The 15,802-nt window shown below is 36.5% G+C and overlaps 1 protein-coding gene across 2 annotated transcripts in view; it reads left to right on the forward strand.

The window, feature by feature from the left end:
* Positions 1 to 11,791: 11,791 nt before the first annotated feature.
* LOC139728562 (uncharacterized) overlaps positions 11,792 to 15,802 on the forward strand; it is a 30,935-nt gene continuing 26,924 nt past the window's right edge. For both annotated transcript variants that reach the window (XM_071639500.1, XM_071639501.1), the window contains exon 1: positions 11,792 to 12,873. The gene's annotated coding sequence lies outside the window, so the exon portion shown is untranslated. The remainder of the gene's footprint in view (positions 12,874 to 15,802) is intronic.

A 15,802-nucleotide genomic window follows, 5' to 3' on the forward strand; every position in this document is an offset into this window, starting at 1 on the left:
GTCAATCATTACTGTACATTTTGCTTGAGTAAGGCATTAGGCTGAAGCCATTCCTGCCATTCAAACAGATTTAGACAGATTTGTATGCAAGGGTTTATTGTATTCTCATATTATTTGTTAGCCTGCCTTCCCAGAACATTATGTGGAAGTGATTTTTTTTTTTTTTTTAACATGCTTGCATTAGTGTGCTTGCCAGTGGTCTGTGATGTAATTATTTGCTGCCGAAGCAAATCAAACATTGTGTATCTATAACGTTGTAGGAGAGCAGGAAGCTAAAAGAGAGTAAAACAGATTCTTCAAAACTACTAACTGGTATGCATTCATGCAATTCAAATGTGTGTCTCAATCTTCTTTCTAGATTTACATTCTCATGCACTTGAGAAAAATCTTTTAATAACACTGTATAAACATCATATTAGAGGTTCATGGTCAGGTACACAATTTGTTGGGTCTTCTTACCTCTATTTATTGTCAGTCATGGTGCTTGAGATAGCAACACTCATTTGCAGACAGTGTTAGCATCTGTGAAAGTCCATCATTAGTGTTCCTACGTATATATGAGAAGAAGAGCAGGGCATGTTTCATGAGAATTTCATTGTATATTCCTTTGGATAGCTGAAATTGAACTGTTTTTGTCATTCATGCTGTATTTTCTTTTTAGTAGATAAGGAGCTACATAGTGAAATGCTGTCATAGTTCTGAGAATTCATGAGCACTGTTGGTCAGAATTGCAAAAGATTGCTATGAGTAGGACTAAAAGGTTTATTTCCAGTTTTTAATATCTATAAATTATTGATACATATTTATATTCATTACATCATTTTGGTAATGCACATGTATTTATATCTTTGTGTACATCTTTATGACGATGCTTTTGCAATTAAGTTGTATTTGTAATCAAGATAACATCCTGTATAACCACTATATTGCTTGCACTTACACCGTGACTGAAAGTGTGCATGTAAGTACTTTCTTAGAGAGGACTTATTCTAATTCCTGGCATCAACCCCAACTAAAATCCATCATTTTGAATACTTTCTCTGATATATACTGTGATGCATGAATGAGAGTTTATTTTCTGTTTTCACTAGTTTATTGGGGTTTTGTAATCAGTGTAAATAGAGCATTGATATCATGACTGATGAAAGAATGTATGCAAAGAGGACAAAATTACCTCTTTATGTCCCATTAGCCACCTTGATTAGTGATGCTTGAAATATTTTCACACATAATGTTTTTATTTCAATCCTAAAGCAATTATTGTAATTATTAGAAGTACTAGAATTTGCTTTGACCGGTACAGTCTTTCTCAATCACAGTGCATTTTCTGTCAATAAGGTAAACCTTTAGAGTGGCAAAGGATCTTTTTTTTAACCTCTTTTTGACAAGCATAATGTGTGGTGAAGAAAAATACGGAGCAAAAGTTCAACTCAAGACTTTTGAAAGTCCAATATAGAAATACAGTCAAACTGCACATTACTTGCACATTAGCATGTTCTTTTACATAACCTAAGCTTTGATGTCAACTGATTAGTGTGCTGCACATCTTTTCAAAGGAGACATTCTTACCAATAATTTACATAAGCATTAGCTACTAGAAATTTATCAGGAGCAGATGACTGTGACACAAGTTTTTGTTCCAAAAATATACAGGAGTATAGAGTGGATGTACATTTACCCATTTCCATCATGTACATTGAAGGTATAGTACATCTCTCTTGGTCATTGTACTGTCACCAGAGGCAGAATATACTACTTGTATATACTCAAGTATCCATAGGCCTTATGTGCTTGATTACCAAGTTTAGATGTCTCTTTTGATCAGTCATGTACATATTCAAGGAATTGCTCATGTTTAGGTGCATAGCAGATTTGAAAAGGTACACTTTTGTGTGCTGTCACTCTGTATGAAGTGACCACTTTAAGCATGCAGGACATGCTGTTATAAACAGAAGTTCTTAATCACAGTGCTCACTTGCCTTTATTTATGCAGTGTATATATAGCCAAGTGTATAGAGCGAATACATGTATACTATAGTTTGTGACTTCAATGATGGTGTCCACACTGCAGTCAAGCAAATGCTTTTTATTGTGGAATATAATGAATGCATTCGAAGATATGCTAGACCATGGTGTAGTCATTTCGTAGTCAATTTGAGCAAATTGCTATTTCACGTACTTGTAATAATGATATACTGTACACGTCGATATTTTCGCGTGATTAATTTTTTGCACGGAGCTGCATTCAAGAAGATATTCGCGAGTTGTTGAATTCGTGCTGCGCAATTGTCAACCCATTCACAATGTGCAGAGAAAATTGTGAAGATGTTTTTTGCGGGTTTTAGAATTCGCGCTAGCCAGAAGTAGCGCGAAATATGCAAAAATTAATGTACTGCGAAAATTTCTGTGTTTACAGTAGGAACTGAATGAGCCAGTAGATAGGCATCATGGAGTGATGCTCCTTACTCCGAGGGTTCGCTATTCCAAAAATGGAATAAGGTTTATTATATTGAAGGTTCGCAATTCCAAAACATATATACATTTCATGAAAAAAAAAAAGGGTTCATTAATTTTAACAATTTGTGGCATTATTTCAAAGGTTAGTTAATTCGAAAGTGAAATGGGGTTTGTTAAATTCCGGAAGGTTTGTTGATCCAAAGATGAAATAAGGGTTGTTATTCTGAAGGTTCCTTTTCCCAAAGGTTTGCTAACCCATAAACACAATAATGTTTGTTATTCCGAAGTTTTGTTAATCCTAAAATGTCGTAAGTTTCATTAGTGCGAAAATGAAATAATCTGTGGAGAAGAATAGCTCATCCTGATGATGATCATGTAGATCAGAAGAGGTGGAAGAGCACCACACAGAGGAGAAAATACTTCTGTTTCCATCAATGACACAATTACTAACTACGATGTATTTCAGTTCGTCAATAAATATGTATATTAATAATTGTACATGTATCAGGTGTTTTTTTAATGTGTGTTTATGTACATGTCACTATGTACAAGAATGTGCTTGTGTTTGTGTGTGTGTTTTCATTTGATTTTCATTGCTTACTATCCTATACTTTTTATAAAACTGCAACACTGTATTTTGTCACCAAATACCGGGTAATGTTTATTTCATTTTCGGTATTACGAACCTTGTTTCATTTTCGGAGCTGTGACCCTTCAGAATAATGAACCTTTTGAATAACGAACCTTATTTCATTGTCGGAGTAATTAATGAACTTTTGGACAAACATATAACAATGTATTATATAACCACATTATATAATCACATGCAAGCTTTGCTTTTAAAATGTGAATGGACCTATACCTGAAAGAAACAAATACATGCATGTAGGTATGTTTGTTTGTTTGATAGATACTTTATTTTCTGCAAATCAATATACATAAGTTACATAATCATGAAGATGCAGGAAATATACAAAGTAAATTCAACGCAGAGTCGTTTGACTTGCATAAACCACGATACATATAAGTACATAATCATGAACATGTAGGAAATATATAAAATAGATTTAACACAGTCTTTTGACGTGCATAAACAACGATATGAAAGAAATATAATATACAATATGCATGTCTATGCAGCAGTGATAAGAATAACATTTATAGTTCAGAAACGATTATGCAGAGGGCCGCCATTATAAGCATTGCTTGAAAAGATGGCCGGCCCGAGGAAAAGATAAGGACGTACTAGATTCGTAACAAATAAATTCTGCTGCGAAGGTAGCAGGGGAAAATAAACTCTAGTGTGTGATGGTGGTGGTGGTGAATGTGTGTGCAGGTGCTTGAAGGTGCACAATGGCAGATAGGCTGGAATTTAGAATAATAAAATTGGTTTACTGAAAGAGGGGACGATATGCGTTGTTGCTATCGGGAGACCAACATTAGTTGTATAATTTGTTTGTTTTTAGTTCGTATTTGAAGTATACTGTAATAAAATGTACTTCTTTAAGTTTGCTTTAAATGAAAACAAGGAGGCACACTGTTTCAACTCCTCAGGAAGAGTGTTCCATGTATCCGGACCTTGATATCTAATCGACTTTTGAGCAAGTAAAAGCTTCGGATTACTTAAATGAAAATCATGGGAACGACGGGTAGGGTATACGTGAATATGGTCATTGGTTACTAGGGTATTATGAAAAAATGGTAATAAATTTCGAGTGCGTTTATACATAAATATGGCAGTTAGGTACAGATGTATATCATGGGCCTTCAAAGTTTTTAGGCGATAAAATATGGGATCAGTGTGAGCCAAAAAAATTGAAAGTGTGCATATACGAAGAGCCTTTTTCTGGAGAAGAAAAATTGTGTTCAATTTTGTTTTGCTACTGTTGCCCCATACAATATTACAGTACATTACATATGGTAAAAATAAAGTGTTATATAACATGATTAAAGTTTGATCATTGATTAAATATTTTATTCTTCTTAAAACACCAGTTGCTTTAGATATTGCTGTTGTAATATTCTGAACATGAGTATTCCAAGTTAGATTGCTATCTAGGGTCACTCCTAGGAACTTGGTTGAATGTTTCTCAGCAATGTTTATATCATCAATAAAAATGCTTTGAGGAAGGGTGGGTTGGGATTGCAACGTATGAAAGTGTATAAAACATGTCTTATCAATATTCAATGAAAGCTTATTACTTCTAAACCATTTCGAGATGTTGCTTAATTCCGTATTTAATGTATCAACCAGTGTTACAATGTCCTTGTGGAAATAAAAAACATTGGTGTCGTCTGCAAATAAGATGAAATTTAAACGAGGAGAGGAGTTGATAATATCATTAATATAAATCAAAAAGAGTACAATAGGGGCCCGAGGGTAGATCCCTGAGGGACACCGCATGACACGTTAGAATATGTTAAGTGAGTGGATGTAAATGCAACATATTGTTTTTGATGACTTAAATAACTTCTGAACCACGACAGAGTAATCCCTCTCACACCATAATTATGTAATTTTTCAAGTAAAATGTCATGATCAATAGTGTCAAACGCTTTACTAAGATCCATAAAAACTCCAATTATGTGCTCCTTTTTAGTAAGCGCATCAATGATATTATCAACAGATTTAATTATAGCATAATCGGTAGAAAATCCTTTCCTAAAACCAAACTGATTCGCATTCAATATTTCATTATCAATCATGAACGAGTGGAGACGCTTGTAAACTACTTTTTCTAAAATTTTCGATATTGCAGGTAACAATGAAATGGGTCTGTAATTTTTCACCATTAAGGGATCTTCTCTTTTATAAATGGGGACAACTTTGGCCGTTTTGAAGGAGTATGGATACTTTCCGTTGAGTAGGGATAGATTGAATATATGGGTGAGAGGGGCTGCTAGGGGGTAAATTATTTTTTTCCACAAATTCACACTTAAGTTATCAGGCCCACAGGATTTACTACATTTCAAAAATCGAACAGTATCAATAATTTCCGATTCATTAATTGGAGTAAAAAACAAAGAATTTTGATTACTTTCAGATAAATAATCTTTATCATTCTTTATATCATTTATGGGAATAGATGCTGCCAAAGAAGGACCAACATTAACAAAAAAATTGTTAAAAATATTTGCAATTTGGTCAGGATTGGTAATAACATTATCGTTATGAGTAATGCTGTCAGGAAATTCCGTAGGTTTCTTTTTCAGTATTTCATTAACGGTCCCCCAAAGAGCACTTTTATCATCCTTATTAGATTCGAGTTTATTCGAAATATATGATTTACGTGAAACTCGAATCAAAGTAGTTAGTTTATTTCTATATATTTTGTACCTTTTCACGTTTTCAGGAGTAGGTTTTCTCAGAGATATTTTATAAAGACGGTTTCGAGTGAGAATAGAACATATAAGACCTTGAGTAATCCAGGGTTGCCGAGCTTTTTTCCTTCCATTTCTTTTGAGAGTTAGACACAAGCCCTGCCTGCACTTTAAACCAGTCAGCCTCGACCCCCGTGTTAAAGAAGAAATCCACCCCCCAAAACAAACATTCTTCAAATTAAAGAGAAAAAAAGATTCCCTCCAGAATGATACAAAAATGGCAAAAAAAAAAAAATTGAAAAGAAAACAGAAAGATATGACATTTTGAAATCCCACATTTTTTTTGGAAAACATTTCTTGACTTGTTATTGATATTCAAATCGCGAAGGGGAAGGGGGGATGGTTGCAAAATGGGAATGCACCCCTCCCCCCCCCCCAAAAAAAAAAAAATAATAATAATGCAAGAAGACCCATGGTTTGTGCGAGTTAACGAAATGACAACATTCCCCTCCACATTCCCCACCCCCCCCCCCCAAAAAAAAAAAATGCGAGAAGACCAATGATTTGCATGACGAAGTGACAACATTTCGTCGATGAAATAATCATTTCATTAATCATTTTGTTGACCATTTCGTTGACGAAATGACTGATTTTGTAACGAAATAGGCCATGAGATACCTGGCACCCCATAGAATGCAGCACATGTATGAACACATGTGAGCCTCGACAAACATCTGAACATTTAATGAAATCCATCCCAAAAATAACTAAACTTTAAAGAAAGAAAAAAAAACTATTCCCCACAGAACGATACAAAAATGACAATTGGATAAGGGTTAATTAAGGAAGACATGACATTTTGAAAAGTTATATTTTTTGAAAAATATCTAATTTTTGGACCAGTCCTTTTGAAAATTCAAATGAGCAAGTTGATGATATCATGCTCTCACATCCATTTCATATACAGAAATAAAAAAACAACAACTCATATTTCAGCTTTAGGAAATGTAAAATTTGCCTCACAAACTATATACAGGGCTGCACACTGGCGCTGGTCCGACGGTCAAAGACCGGTAAAAGTCACAGTCGGATCGGTAACTTTTTCAGGAAATCCAGAAGTTACCGGTCCGAGATGACCAGGAAACAATGTAACTGTTGAAATGCATGTCATTCCCCGATCCCCGTTTTGTTTGTTCGTTTGCTTGATCGGCGGTCATGCCAGACAAGAAGCATTGACAGAAGCGCACGCATTTCTGGGTCATTTTACTCATGATTTTAACGCAAGATGGATCCGATCCCGGCTTCGCGCGCAGCACCCTGGCAGTTGACATGACGAGGTTAGAACTACCCTACATGTGGTTCCTTGTCCCGATTTTTATAAAAGGTAAAAACATATTCGATATTCAGCGATACAGTAAATGGATCTGATTGCGTTCATTTTCATTTTACACAGTCATTTCACAAATGAATACAAATGTATTTTCATTCTTTCAGAATGGTCTCATAATGAATAAAGGCGCAAAAAGGATCACGAAATCGGCCCTTCCGTGTATACTGTTTAAGAACGCATGCACAAAATGTGAAGAGATAATACTAGGGAGAAAAAAAAATCATGAAATCATCGCAGTCTCGCTTACATATTTGCGGTAGAAATCGTCCCAAAAAGGATCATGAATTCGGCCGCGTCGTACACCTTTCAAAAGCTCATGTACGAAATGCGAAGAGATTATAGAGGAGAAAAAAAAAATAAAGGACACATTGGTGCGTGCATCATAAAAGATTACAGCCGAATAACAATTCATGAAATAAACGCAATCCAGTTGAAATTTGAGGAAATAATAGGCGCAAAAAGGATCTTGAATTCAGTCCTGCGTGCCGTGTTGGTTATCAAAAACGCATGCACAAATGCGACGAGATTATCGGGAGAAATATAAAAAAACACATTTTTACCCTTCTGGTGCGTGCGTGCATTACAAAAGATTACATCCGAAGATTCATGAAATCACCACAATCCCGCTGATATTTGAGGTAGAAATAGGCGCAAAAATTTAGGATCGTGAATTCGGCCGTGTCGTATACATTTTAAGAACGCACGAAATGGGAAGAGATTAGCGGGAGAAAAATAAAGGACACATTTTCAACCCCTTTTGGCGCTTGCATCATATAGATTATACAGCCGAATAGTAATTCATGAAATTATCGCAATCCCGTTGAAATTTGAGTAAACAATAATAGGCGCAAAAAGAATCTCGAATTCGGCCCTGCATGCAGTGTATAATTTTGAAAACGCATGCACAAATGCGAAGAGATTATCGGGAGAAAAATAAGGAACGCATTTCAATCCTTCTGGTGCGTGTATCACAAAATATTACAGCCGTATATCGCAATCCCGCGGATATTGTATCGGAAATAGGCGCTAAAAGGATCGTGAATTTGGCCGTGTCGTATAGTAGGCCTATACCTTTTAAGAACGCATGTATGAAATGCAAAGAGATTATTGGGAGAAAAACACAGGACACATTTTCAACCACTTTTGGCGCGTGCATCATAAATATTACAGCCGAATGATAATTCATAAAATCATCACAATCCCGTTGAAGTTTGAGGAAACAATAGGGAGAAAAATAAAGAACTCCTTGTAGCGCGTGCATCAGAAAATCACAGCTAAAATAATTCATTAAAATCATCGCAATCCAACTGAGCACCAAGAGCAGGTTACGCAGCAAGTTCGTGCGCCGATGTGTAGAAAAAGTCACAAACGCATTTGATACAATCTGATTTTGTTCATTATCATTTTACACTGTAATTCACAAAGAAACATTCGATTTTTTCTTATTTTTTAAAAATTTCTTGTGCAATTGATAATGCAAGGGAGACGATTTGCATAAACTTACGCATGTTTCAGACGAATTTATGAATGAAAGTGAGTAGCATGACATCATGCCATGACCATATTTGGAATAAGATTTTGGCCAACTTTTGAGATTGACATCCCACTTTTCTCTTCAAAATTCCACATTTTGTAGGTTGTATTTCGAAATGTTGTTGATATCAATCAGAAACTAGAAAATTAAAACCAGAAAAATGCCGAGAAGTTTCGGGTTTTGCCATGAGCGGGTCTCAAAAAGCCGTACGGCAAATCAGCTCATAAACATTTTGGTGACGTCGCTCAAATCCGATGTTTCTTGTAGCGAACGGAGCTATTTATACGTGGTCATGGAAATTGGGTGTTTTTTCAATCTCAAAAACAGTTTGGGGGTAAGTTACATCGTCTAAAAGATATCCAGTATAATTAACTATAGCTTCTTTGCTTTCCGTAGATATCAAACTTGTCATATTTCTAGATTTTCTATAAATTTCTGCTTTAAAAGAATCTGGAGGAAAAAAAAAGGGTGAAATTTCAAATTGTCAATCTTCTGTATCCTTATTCCTTATTCAATTTTTGCCATCTTTGTATCATTCTGTACGGAATATTTCTTCTCTTTGTCATGAAGTTTATCTATTTTTGGGGTAGATTTCCTCTGTAACTTGTAAGTTCACCGGTATCATAGAAAGTACTTTTTACACCTATTAGACCATTTGGGATGACATGGAAAAATCAGTCTAGTTTTTGAGTTTCGTAGTCTGTAAAAGGCACCACCTGTTATGAAATGTATATACAGTGGGTAATTTTGTGTGCTGAATCCAAACATGAATGTTGCCAAGTCAGAAACTTGCACGTTCTATTGATATCAGTGCTTATTTTGCAAATGTAACTAATTTGCAAATGTGATATTTTCCTCTTTTTTTTTATTGGTGGGAGTGCATTGGATCACTGAAAATTTGTATAGTGGGATAATATTTGGGTGCTGAGTCCATCCGATTATGAATATCATTTGATCAGAAATGTGCTCATAGTGCCTAATTAGGCAGATTTCAATTATTGTATGTAAAACATCCTATTATTTTATTTCATCGTGATATCATGCGTTTGGACCTATGAAAATTTGTACTGCAGGGCTATTTGGGGTGCTGAGTTCATTTATGGATGGTGAGAAAACCGTCAATATAGCCTACATATCAATTTGGTATCAGGGCTTGATTTAAAAAAAAAATGCAAATTTGATTAATTTAGGCAATTATGTTTATTGTTCTTTCAACGGAATCTTTATTTTCGGAAAAATGAAAATGTGTACTGTTTCAATTCCAATTTCAATTTCATGTGACGGAACTGTACGTGGTTAGTAGAAATCCAGTTTGAAACGATCGCAGGTTAAAGGTTTGCATGCCAGTCTTGACAATTCAGCCGGTCTTTTGCCGTTTTTAGCGATAATCCGGGAACAACGCGCGCAACAGACGGGTGTAAAAAAAAAAAAAAAAAAAAAAAAAAAAAAAAAAAAAAAAAAAAAAAAAAATTACACGCCTACTTGTGGCTGCTATCGATACCAAAGAGCGTAGAAGTACCTCGTGCTGGCGCACAATACTTTTGTTTTTCCATAACCTTTTATTAATTCCATATTCGAAACAAATTCATGATAACTCAACTCACATATATTACAAAATCCACGATTCAGCATAACACAATTATAGTGAAATCAGGCCAAGCTGTACTTTCAGCAAAACAGTACATTCGTAAAGAATATACAATGCACCGGAAAAAAAAAAAAAAACATTATACACTGCTCACTTACTTTCGTTAAAATCAAATCGAGCTGTACTTTCAGCAAGACAGTACATTCATTAAAAAAAAAAAATACTTGAAACGTCATCGATCTCTACACACACACACAAAAATGGAATCGATATTCCCCTTTTATAACCCCCCCTCCCCCCCCTCCCCCCCCCCCCCGCGATTATAAACCAATACACCCATCAAACCATTCTTCCTATACATACCTCCTCCCCTCCCAACTACTAGTACCCTTCCCATCCCTTCCCCCTTCCCCGTGGACATCTGGCTCCGGGCCCTTCCATACTTGTCTTTATACTTTCAAATTTTCCCATTTACTGAAATGAATGGTTAAAGTTCCCCTCATTGATGCTAATTTCTTTTCCTCAAATCTATCCTCTAATATATCATTTGTTATTTCATTATATGTAGGCGGCTTTCCATATTCTCTACTTTTAAAAATCAAATATTTAGCCAAAATTGAAGTATGATTTAACAATAAGTGTTTTCCCATATTGCCCTCCTTCCTCCCGAACAGAATTTCTTCCCAAGCACAATTTTTTAAATCAACTTCATCTATCATTCTCTTACATAATTTCCAGATTAATTTCTCATGCTCACAAGTGCAAAGTAAATGTTTGTATGTTTCATCTTCTTTTTCACAAAAAGAGAATTTTAAGTTGCTTGCAACAAAACCGAACCGAAAAAGATGACGATTTGTATAAACAATACCGTGCACCAGTTTGAATTGAAACTCTCGTAATCGGCTATTTAATGTACATTATATTTTCTATCTCCTTAACAGAAAACCCATAATTTCGTTTAATTCTATCAAAAATCGGTGCTGCACTTTCTTTTTCCTTAAGAAATTGCAAATACATTTGCTTTGATCTTAAATTACTAATGTCAATTGTTTTCCCTCCTATAATAAAATCAGTTTCCAAAATATCTTTTTCTTTTTCTCTCATATTTCTCCTCCAAACCACCGGTATACTTTCATAAATACGTCTTAACAAATAAAAAATATCTTTTACTCCTTAGCCTAAATCTCTAAAATATCTATCACATTTCAATTCACCATTATTTCCTAAAATATGTTTTAATCTATAAACTCCCATTTTATGCATATTTTTATCATATTATACAATTTACAAACTACTTCTTAGTTCTCGTTGATCGATACAATACGCTGCATCCGTCCGTAGAGCTAGCTGGCGACACGGCCGCTGCCGCACGTCGCACTGCACTCACCGTACCATGCTATGCATGATACTCGCATGCACGGCGGGTACCGGGTACGCAAGAACGTTTGGCGCACGCCCGCCGCGCGTGCGTTTCCCTAGTTTCGTGTGTGTGTGCCCCAATTGTAAGAGTCTATCATTGGGAAATTAAAGAAAAACTTGTGAAAATCGTTATTAATCTGCGTTTTTGTGGCAATACACTTAACGAAAATATCACCTATCTATTTACGAACATTTCAGTAATAACTCAAACTGGATTCTGAAGCACTTTGACTGTCTTAACTCTGAAAGCGATGGACATTTGAAAAGGCTTCGCACTTGCACTTAAATAAGTTTTAGGCTGTTGGCTGCATACACTTATACGCGCATATAATCCAGGCATTGATCTACACAAGTACGAACGTAACTTGTGTACGGCGGTACCAACATATGACGCACGTACAACGTATCAACCCATGAGCTTTACCAACATGGCGGTCGTCACTGTCCTTGGGAATTTTGGACAACCATACCCATTCTGAAGCTGAACTGTGCATGCTTAGAGACACTCTACAACTCTGGTTGAAGGAAGACAACATTCAGTGAACTCGGCGTAAGTGATTCAGATTAGCTAGGTATATTTGAGGTCTCTTGGCCCTGGCCTGGTGAACTAGCCGGCCGGCCATTTACAAGATACAACTCTCCGTGATCACTGGTGATGAATTGAGACTGTGTGAGTGAAGCGAAACACGGGCAGCTAATGATTCGAAACGTTGACTCCTCCATATTGTGTGCCACGCCACAGCGCTTATCGTGCGTGGGACGTAAAGTTCTGCATTTCCAGCGATAGGTTCTTTACATCAGTCTTCATGGTCTTGGAAGTCGGACACTCGGATCCCAGGCCAGCGCGTCAGCACTCGGCAGCTTGAAAGCTCCACACAACCTGGCTTGAGGCTCTCTGTGTCAGATCAGCCTTGCCTTGTTGCTGTGTGACTTTTGCAAACTGACGAAAGTAGCCACCCTACAGCAGCAGTGGTGGTGGAACAGTAGAACAGAAGAGTGCCGCTAATACCTTCATCTCAACAGACAACACATCCACAGAGCTGGAGTCAACAAGAGTTTGTGCTACATATGAACAATCCTGCCTAGATTCTAGATTTGACAAATTGTTCAGATCGCATTAAATGGCAGTTGCGTGGCACAAACACCTCTGTCGTTATATTTTGTGTAAGTAATTTTCAGCACACCACGATGTCTAGATATCTACTTGTTAGATCAATAATGGGTCTAGAATCTAGCTACTTGTTACTAGTGTAGTTAGTCACTAGATCCCTAACGTTAGATTTCTAAACGGTAAACATATTTATTGCATTTCGAAGTTGCCAGAATGGTTACCAAGATTACCCTCGGACATTTAGCTCAAGCTCCTATTTTTACAGGATTCTGAAAACCTCTAGAATCTAATGTTTGTTCATGTGTGGATGAGACAATTGCAAGATCTTCCTGTCATTTAGTATCAAGATGCGTGTTACACACAGACTATCACAGTTGACCAGTAATGTGGTTAGACCTCATTTCCTTGACTTTGCCCTTTCTTTATGTATGATTGCGTTAATTGTACGGTAGATTGGTTTAGACATTGAGTTTGGCCACTTCAGGTTTTTTCAATTAAAATAGTGTTAATAGATATAGACTAGGGGGTCTATATACAAAATTGTATACAAAAATGTAGAAATCTAGACCCTACAGTGTATGTATGTTAAATACATCAAACTTATTTCATATCAATTTTTTTTTTTACTTTTACATCCTAGAATTTGTTTTAAATCCAAAAATAAAGATCGATATTGCTGTGATAACCAACCAGAATCCAACGACCCCAGCCAGAATTTGGTCGCGCGATATGCGTGTTCAATTTCAATGCGCATTCAGGGATGCTGAAAAATGCGCCGCGCCATAACTTGTTGGTGCAAAGTTGCATCGGGGAGAGTGAGGCACCCTTTGGTGGAAGAATTCTGGCATGCAGCGCATGTCGGCATTTGCATTCAACCTCAGGGATGGTACAGTATTGGTGGGGATGAGAATTGGGCTTTTAACTTTTTGCAAGATACCAAGAAAACACATATAAAATAGTACAGAGCATACCATTTCACAAGGAATTCAAAGTTTATTTGATGAAAATCAGGTTTGGAATGAAGAGGAATTCAAAGTTTATTTGATGAAAATCAGGTTTGGAATGAAGAGGAATTCAAAGTTTATTTGATGAAAATCAGGTTTGGAATGACTGAAACATCCAAAAACAAAGTAAAACAAATCGATCGTAATAAAGTGTGTGTCACACTTATTAGAATCGCTCTGTTTTGGATATCTCAGCTATTTCAAAACCAATTTTCATCAAATAAACATCGAATTCCTCATGGAATTACATGCTCTTTCATATTTAAGTAGAGGTTTCTCGTTATCTCACCAAAAATGTTAGAAACCTGAAATTAGGTCTCAACCAAAACCGTACGACCCCTTTAACCCTAACCAGACTGGGCTATTTGGGGTGTTCTGTGGCCGAGGGGGATTTGATTCGAACCCCCCCCCCCAGATCTCTGCCGTCGATCGCGCAATTGCCATGAAAATTGGCACATGTATTACTTGTGCCGTAATCTACCACATTGTATGAAAAGGAATTGACATTTTCATTATATTAGTTAATTATGGTAATATATGCATAAAATCATACATATTGCTCTAAATCAGAAAGTAAAGCTCCTAGAATCCTAATTTTTGGTGATAACATTCTTTGTAGCATTCCTAACAATGTACTTGAAAAAAAAAATCTGGTATCAAGCTTAATTTCCTATGTATTTTATTGTTTTATGAATTTCTTATGTATTTCCTTGTTTTTCGACTTTTTGTTTTATCATTATTTTTTTACAGAATTTATGACAGAACCTTTTTCAAGCATAATTATGCTAAAATTAATTTCAGCCTATGAAAGTGAAAATAATCATATCTTTATGAATAAGGTGAGAAAACTCCATTTGCATAGACTTTATACACAAAATCACGTTTTTGAGCCATTTTTGGTCTGACAGGCTTGTATAAAAGGTCGTGCAGCGTCGTAACGGTATGCGCGATTTTCGCGAAAATGGTGTCAAAAGATGCGCGAGACTTGAAAGTAAAAAGTCTGCGAACGGCACGGTCAAAAGTTTCCGCACGGCGGAATAGTCTCGAAAAATGTCGAGGGGGGTTGATTCAAACCCCCCCCCCCCCCCCCCCCCCCGTCCTTTTTAGGGTTAAGTCACTGCATCGGCACATACTGAGATATGGGGGGGGGGGGTTTGGCGTATACCATCACACCCTGAGCTTGCGCTAAGCGAAAAATCTTGTAACAGAACGCCATATTTCTCCATTTTTAGTGCTTTATCAGCGACCCTGATTCTTTAACACTGAACTTAATTCCTGCACGCTTTGAAAAGGTTGCATCGATTTATTTTTGATAGACTTTTAGAGATAACTGAGGGACTTTCCTGTTGTGAATAACAGTGCCAGTATGTGAAATAATTTGATACAGTATATCTAAATGTTCAGGAGAGCAAAAAGACCAAGGCGGCCAAAGCACTACTAGTATATATGACAGTGTATCAAATGGGATAGCCTTTCCTTTGGCATGCCATGGTGGCTCCATTTTGGGGGAAAGACAGCTAGGATTTGGACAGGACATTACTTAACTGATTATCTGACCATTGATCCAAAAAAGTCATTTTCACCAAAATTTGAGATGCAAGGTCATGTCACCCCAGCGACGGTATGCGTGTGTTGTGACAAAAGAATTGGCTGGCTTGTGATTTGTGATAAGTGACCGAATTTTGGCAGGTGGCCGAATACTGGTGGGCTTATTCTAGCCCTGAAAATGCAAAGTAAACCTGAAAAAAAAGTAAGATCCTGTATGCATTAATATTAACAAGAATCGCACTTGTTATACAGACTCTATCCGCTGTAGTAGGAAAGCCCATTCTGAGTCGAAGTGCGAAAGTGGGTCAGGGCCTATATCCCAGTTTGCAGCATATGAAACGACAAAACACTTTGACCCCCTTTTATAATCGTCTATCCTCGCTGAATCTAAGTCGGGAGAAATAATACAATCACCATGATCACTAGAACC

This window comes from Diadema antillarum, unplaced genomic scaffold (assembly GCF_040938485.1).
Source record: "Diadema antillarum isolate AM-2024a unplaced genomic scaffold, OU_Dant_1.0 seq00000183_RagTag, whole genome shotgun sequence".
Taxonomy (NCBI): domain Eukaryota; kingdom Metazoa; phylum Echinodermata; class Echinoidea; order Diadematoida; family Diadematidae; genus Diadema; species Diadema antillarum.